The sequence below is a fragment of the Diaporthe citri genome (assembly GCF_014595645.1).
Source record: "Diaporthe citri strain NFHF-8-4 chromosome Unknown scaffold_6, whole genome shotgun sequence".
Taxonomy (NCBI): domain Eukaryota; kingdom Fungi; phylum Ascomycota; class Sordariomycetes; order Diaporthales; family Diaporthaceae; genus Diaporthe; species Diaporthe citri.
Genome location: NW_025064851.1, coordinates 4,343,865 through 4,352,498, shown reverse-complemented (window position 1 = coordinate 4,352,498; position 8,634 = coordinate 4,343,865).

The following is an 8,634-nucleotide window of genomic DNA, read 5'->3' as shown; positions in this document are numbered from 1 at the left end:
GCTACTTAAATAATAAGGGATAGATTTTACTAAACCCTTTTAAGGATAACTTAAGAAGGAGCTTTAATGCAATAAAGAAGGAAAATAAAAATAAAAAGGAACTAAAAAAAAGAAAAAGATAAATATTTTAAAAATTCTTAAAATAAGAAAAGCTTAATTAAAGCATTAAATATATAAGAAAAGAAAAGAGTTAATTTCTTAAAAAAATGTTTAAAATAAACGTAAAAGCTAGCTTTTTATAGCTAGCTAGAATTTAGCGCGATACCATTTCTTACGTAATTCCCTGCACCCGCTAATAATATATTTCTAAGGAAAGGATATAACTTACTTAAAAAGCTATTATATAAGTTTTCTTAATAATAAATAGGCTTATTTAAGGTTTAAGAAAGAGTAAGCAAGCTAACTTATTAATTAATAATTTTACTATACTTAAATATATATATAGTAATTGCAATTATTTAGCTATTCTTGGCTTAATTACTAGGTTTTAACTTATATAAGCGTGACCCTTTATTGGCGGATATAGTAAATGCTATTAAAGATAAAGTTAAAGGCTTTAAGGCCTTTAAATATTATAAAATAAAATAAATTATTTAAAGGCAAAACCATAAAATAGGCTAAGGCTTAATAATTATTAAATACCTTATTAAGTAAATAAGTTACTTAAATTATTATAATATATAAATGCTAATTAACTATTTATAAACTAAAGAGCTAATTAATAACTTTAAGGTGTAAAGGGCTAAGATAAAGGCTTTTTATTAATAAATTAAGCGTAATGCTATGGCAAATCCTTTACTTTTTAAATTGGAAGATATTTTTTAATTAAGCTTATTAATAAGGTAAGGAAGGTTATTAAATAGGGGGGCTAAGGGCGGCCTAAATGCCGCGATATTATTGCATATTGGGCTAAATTTGCTTATAAAGCTAAAAAGGCTATTAAGTAAGAAGATTAATATTAGCTTAGCTGCCGTAACTTTATTGCGTTAATATAATATATAAACCACTTAAAGGGTAACTATTTAAATATAAATAATTTATCATGAATTTATAATAAATTAATATACTTAACTATCCTTTTTACTAATTTGCTTTATTTATTTATAAATATATAATATATTTTTTTAGCTTTCCTTAACGTTATTTATTATTAAGCTTAAATAACTATTTTACCTATAAATTATTTATATATTACCTTAAAGGCTATTATTAATTTTATTATATAATAATATTTATTATCTTTAGCAACTTAACATTATTATAATTACAAGCCTATTAAAGTTAGTAATCCCATTATGCCAAACTTTTATATAATTTTATACTTAATAAGCCAAGACCTTAATATAATATATTTATAATAAAGTTGCATGTTAAAGTATTATTACTTAATGGCTAAGCTATATAAAGTTAGTAAGTTATTAATAACGAGCTACCATTAAGCAGCTTACCTATATAGCGAAGAAATATATATATTTTTTTATATATATACCACTATAAACCGCTATAACAATCTGCTTACTTATTATTAAGGCAATTATAATACTTTTTTAATAAACTCTTTATAAAAAAAGATATAATAGCTTTCCTAACCATAATATTAAGTATAATATCTTTATTCTTTATAACTTCCTGCTTAACCTCTTTATTAAATATTTTATTATAAAGGCATAAGCTAAGTTTATAATTAATTAATACCCTATTTTATGCTAAATTAACTATAACTACTTACTTTATTATAATTAAAATCTTTGCAACGCTATATAAAAAGGTAAATAAATATTAAAGAATTTAAAATTAATAAAGGAAGATAAGCAAAAGTATATAACTAACTTCCTTGCCTTTAATTAATATAAAAACTTATTAAGCCTATATTTATACAGCCCTTTTCCTAATAATTAATACTAAGATACTTTAAGAAACCATTAATTTAATATATTTCTTAAGGATTAAGCTTGCAACCTATATAATTAGTTTATTTACCAAGATAAAGAGGTTTTAATTATTATTAAAAAGGTTATTACTATAATTTTCACCGCTGCTACTCTTACTTATATAGTAGAAAACCTAAGCATATACTTAATTAAGTAAACCATAAGCGCTAAAATAAATAAAGCCGCTATCTTAATTTTAGCTATTAAGGTTAGCTAAATTTTTAATAAGGCTTAAAAGCCTTAGTTTCCTGCTAATATTCTTTATTGCCTTAACCTTAGCCCTAGCTTAGCCACCCTTAATTATAAGCATAAGGTAATCATTAACCTCCTTAATAATAATAAGAAAAACGCTAAGCCTATATACTTAACCGCCCTTAAGTTTAGTTATAATAATCTATCTACCTTATTTGCAAAAAAAAAGATTAATGCTACTTAATTTAAAAAGGCTAACCTAGCCATTATTATTACTTTCTTAAAAATAAAGAACTTTTATATAAATATTGCTATATTTATAAGTAAATTTAGCAAGATTATTAATCTTAAATTTAATTTACGCTGCCTTATTATTACCAACCTAATTAATAACTATTCCGCTTAATGCAATAATATGCTTAATATTAAGGAATAATGCATTATCATTATTTTTATTTATAATAAGTATATTATAATAACCTTAATTTTATATATTTTTTTTACTAGCTTATATAAGGCTATTAATATCTTATGATTTTTTAACTTAAATAATAAAACTAACTATATCCCAATTAGCTTTATCCTACATAATTTATTATATATAAATTGTAATTTTAGCATGGTTAAAACCCGTTATATTAATAAGGATAAGATTAATTAGGCTAATATTATTTACATTTAAAAAACTAAATATAGCAAGTCCTTAATTATTGCTAGCTAAAACGCTATATGCTATTATATAGCCGGCTTAGTTAATTATATTAAGATCCATGGTATAATAAAATGCTATATATTAATTAATAATAAGGTTAATTTAATAGCTAATAATATTAGCAATAAGGCAATAAATATAATTTAGAAAGCTATAAGCAACTTTTGCATTAATGGCAACGCTATTAATATTAACTAAGCAATATATAGTATAATAGCTTTTGCAACTATATAATTGCATTTATATTTTGCTAAAAAGATGCGCAAACCTTATAGGCCTAAATAATATGCATTAAATAAGAAGGAGATAGCTATGGGGTATTTTAGTTTTATTTTATTAATCCTTTATGAATAAGAAAAGTTATTTTAAAAGTTCCCTTTAATAGCTAATATGCCTATTATTAAATAAATTAATAATTTTATAATAATGTAAATATATTTTTATAAAAGAAAAAGCGCGTTAATAGTAGTAATATTTATATAATTACTTAACCGGCTTATGAATATATAACTATATTAGCTGCGCCATTAACTTAAATCCTTAGGCTATGCTTTATAACTTTATAATAAATTTATAATTATATATTAAAGTTTATAAATTTTTATTATTTGCGTAAATTAAACTTAAAACCTTACTACCTCTTAATACTGCTTGCTATATAATAATACTCTTTGCATGCATTTTAAAATAAATTAATTTATAATTATTCGCTCTTATAAGTTTGCTTTACGCAATTTATATTATTACTTGCTAAATATAGCAAAAATAAATTAAGTTTTATTAATATATTAAGTTAAAATATATACCGCTATTTACTTAGAAATAGCAATTAGCTTATAGCATTATTTATAGGAAAACCTTTTAGCGTTATTATTATTTTACTTTTATTATATTAAATATATTGGCTAAATCATAATAATATAGTTGCATATTTAATATTTCTTTAAATTAAGTATTTATAATGGTAAATGTTAATATATTATAATTATTATATAATAACGCAGTTAATATTAATTTATTTATTATTCTTCCTTAATTTATTTGCCTTTATTATTTTAAATTCCTTTAACTTATATTAATTACCTTAATGCTTAAGAAATTATATTAAAAGCAAATTATTAGCTAAGAGGAATTTAATATAATATAAATAAGTAATGATAAATTTTAAGTAAATTTATTATAAATTTACTATAAATTATAAATTTATAGTATTTTCATGGTAAATTTACTATAAATGCTAATATTTATAGTGAATTTATGGTGAATTTATTATAAATTCACTATATATATGTATATATAAATAGATTCCCCATGTATTCCCCTGGAATTCACGGGGGCATTGAATTTCATACCTTTGCAACCATTATAAGGACTTATTTATATTTAATTCTTATTATTTATGCTTTTAAATAAAATTTTAAAAATATAAAGTTTATTTTTATATTATATTTAATGATTTTTAATAATTCTTAATATATATTAATTTAAAGCATTTATAGTATTTATTATGCAGTTTTTATAAATATAAATCTTAAGAATTTTACTTTTTAAAAAATAATAACTTAATTTATAATATAAAGAACTAAATATTTATTTAAATATATTATATTAATTAAGATTTTATAATTAAATTTATAATTATTATATAATATAAACTTAAAATGCTTAAATATAAGTTTTTTTATTTAATAATAATAATATATCTTTTTAATCTTTATTATTGCTTATTTATTAATATTTAAATTACTAGCCTTTTTAAGTATTTAATATAATTAATTTATTAATAAGTATTTAAAGTAATAATAAAGTTTCTTTATTTTTATTTTTAAAAGGAAATATATAATATTAATAGTTTAATTTAAGAAAAATTATAAATAACCTTATTTTTTAAGTATTAATATAATAATTATATTATTAAAGGAAATTATTTTATTTATAATATTATTATAATATACTTAAAGCCTATTTATATTTATTAAATAAAGCAAGAATAGGGTTTATGCTTAAATAATATAGAAATTAATATAATTAATTAAGATAAAAACCTTTATTATGCTAAGTAAATTAATAATTATTTTATTATTAAATTTAACTTTAGCTTTTTTTATAATAATTATATTAATTTAATACTTTAAGTTTTCTTATTATAATATAAGGAATTGCTTATATTTAGCTATAAATATTAATAATATTTTTATATTTAATAAAATTCCTTAAAAGTAAGTTTAATTATATTTATTCTTTAAGATAAATTAGCTAGCTATAATAATTATCTTTATTTAAAAGATATTATTTTTAATAATTTAATATATAAATACTTTATTAATTAAGAAATTAATATTTATATAATAAACCTTTTTATTAAGTTTTATTTTTATAATATAAGTATTATTATTATAATTATTATTTTAATTTTATTTATTTTTATATTTATAAAATTTATTTTTATTATTTATTTTATATTTTTTAAATTTATTTAAAAAAGTATTAAAGTTATTATTATAATCTTTATATTTATATTATATTAAGTAGCTTTCTTTTATTAAATATTATTTATTAACTAAATATTTAATTAATTAACATTTCTTTTTCTTATAAATATAATATCTTTTTTTTTTAAGGTTATTTTTCTTTTCCTTCTTTATAAGCATTATTATTTTAAGCTTTATAGCTAATATTATAAGATTTTAATTGCTTAAAGCTTAAATAGCTTAAGTTTAATTAATTAAATTTTTAATTTCTTTAAAATGCTTAAAATTATAATTATTATTCTTTTCTTAGCTTTTAGCTATTATATTTATAATTAATATAATATTAATTTAAAACTTTATTTATAATATAAATTATAATTATATAATTAAATTATATTTTTTTTCTTATAAATCTTAAGTTTAAAAATAATTCTTTATATAATTAAGTTAGCTTAAAAAGAGCTATTTTTAATTTAAAACTTTTTTTATAAGCTTTAATTATTATTATTTTTAAGTTATTTTTCTTAATATAATCTTAGCTTAATGCTTATTAATAAAATTATAACTTATTAAATATTAAAATATAAAACTTTATATAAATCTTTATTTAAGTTTTATGCTTTTATTTTTATAAATATTATTATTATTTAATTTATATAATAATATTAATAATTAAGGTTTATATTAAAATATATTTTAATTTTAAAGTATGTTATTATAAATATATTAATTTAATTTATAAAATAAAGGTAATAAATCTTAACTTAATCTTTAAGTATTTAAAGAAAAATTATATAAAATTAATTTAACTAAATTTTAATATAATAATAAATATTAAAAAATATCTTTATTTTATTATTTAATAAGTTATATAAATTCTTAATATATTTATAAGAATTATTAAAGGTTTTTATAAATTATGTTAACTTTATTAAATTTAAGTATTTATTAAGAATATATTATAAGAAAAAAGTTTTATATAAGTTATATTTTTTATTTAATAAAGGTATTTTTAAGGTAGCTTAAGGTTATATTAAATATAATATATATCTTTAATATAAGCTTTATTTTTATCTTTTTATTAATAATAATAAACCTTGTTAATTATATTAGTTTTTAATAAATTATATTATTAAATTTAAATTTTATAATTATATATTTAAAGTTAATAGCGGTAATAAAAGTTATTTTAAGGATTATCCTTTTAATAATTATTATTATTTAAAGCTTACTTATAATTCTTATAAGGATTATACTTATAATTATTATTTTTAAAGTTATATATAATATTTATTTATATTTAATTTTAAGGTTAATAAGGCATTATAAAGCTTATTATTAATTTATTTTAATTTTTCTTTAGCTTAAGTTATAATAATTAATTATAATATTATAAATTAATTATTATATTTTATATAAATACCTTATATTTAAAGAAAAACTTTTAAATATTATTAATAAGAATTTAATAATACTTTAAATATTACTTATATTTATATTATATAATTTTTATAATAAATAATAAAAAGATTATTATTATAAAGGTTTTATTATATATAGCTTATTAAAGTATTTATTAAATAAGTAATTAAATATTTTATTAATGCTTTTTATATAAGGGTTATAAATTATAATTTTAAATTAATATATTTATAATAAGTTAAATTAATTAAAATTTAAGTAAGCATTTTATTAATTATATACCTTTTAATAAAAGTTAATAGCTTTTTAATATTATTAATTATATTTATAAGTTTTTATAATAAATATTATAAAAAGTAAAATTAATAAAATAAAGAAATATTAATAAAATAAATAATATTTAAGAATAAATTAATAATAATAATTTAATAATAAGTAAATTATAATTATTAAAAAAAAGAAATTATTAATTTTTTTAAGCCTTAAAAGTTAAGGCTTTCTTTTATTATTAAATTTTTTTATATTAATTAAAAGCATAATGCATAATTTATATTTATTTATAATATAATATTATATTAGCTTTAATAATTATAATAATTATAAGCTTTATTTATTAATAAAATAAAACTTTATTAAGTTTTATTAAGTTTTAAAAAAAAATTAAAAATAAGTTTATTTTTAATAAAGTTTTATATATAATAAATATATATTTCTTAAATAATAATAAATATATATATAAATATTATAAGGAATATTACTTAATTTATTTAATCTTTATAATATTTACTTAAAGAGTTTAATAATATAAGAAGGCTTAAAGAAGTAATTATTATTATATAATGCTTATTAATAAGGAGGATATAATTTTTAAGTTAGGGAAATCCTTATAAGGTTGCCTTTTTTATTTTATTAATTTATAATACTTATAATTATTAATTAATATTAATAGGTTTTTTATATATATAATAATTATATGGGAAGCAATTATGTATTTATGTTGTTTTATTTAAGTTCTGAGAGGCTACGTGCCCTGGAGGGGATAACTAAAGTAGCCTTTTAAGTGCGAGGGTCGTACTTGCCAACAGCTTCTGTGAACTTGGGTCCTGCCTTGACATGTCGTAGAACAGTCCAATTACTCGGTGCAGTCTTCCTCGCCACACGGAACAAGGTATTGAGCCGTCAAGCGCACAGTGATTGTGCAGCTCGGTTGATCGCCTGGAAAGCATGGTGACTGGCTTTGAGCCACGGAGATCTAATCAGCTCTTGTGGTGAACTAGCGCACCTGAGTCCACGGGTGTGCTATGCCCATCCGGCCCTTTCCAACCTAAGGGTGAGCCTCATGACATCGGGTGAAACCAGACCAAACGAGGCATAACTCGCAGGTGATGGAAGAATAACCTCTCTTGAGTTTTGATGATCATAAATCGTTGGCATATAACTACAATCATACCTGCAATCGCAGTCCCTCCACTGCCCACGAATGGCAAACAGCAACACTCATACAGTTTTGCTTCTTTTCCGATACCTCAACCAATGGAATCGGTGGAAAGTGAGACTGCCAGGTGAGAATGTAATCTCGTTCACCGTAAAGCATAGCTGACGGCACCGGCAAAGCTACAATCCGGCTCGGACGGGTGGCAATTCCATGACCACCTGCAGGCCTTCTGTGGAGGAAACTAATTGGAATTTTCCCGAAACAATATCAGGAAGCGATTTGGCAGTCTTGTTGTTATCCGGTGTCGATAAGCATCCTGATCTAGTGTTTTCAGTCGGTTTCTCAAGTTCTGACGGGCTGATCTCGTCGAATCACGACTTCGGATGGATTTAAGGCGAATGGGCCCGACACATACTCGGGGTGAAGGGCTAACGTGATCAAGTGTTTCGAGTCCTGCAAACATGCAGCGAC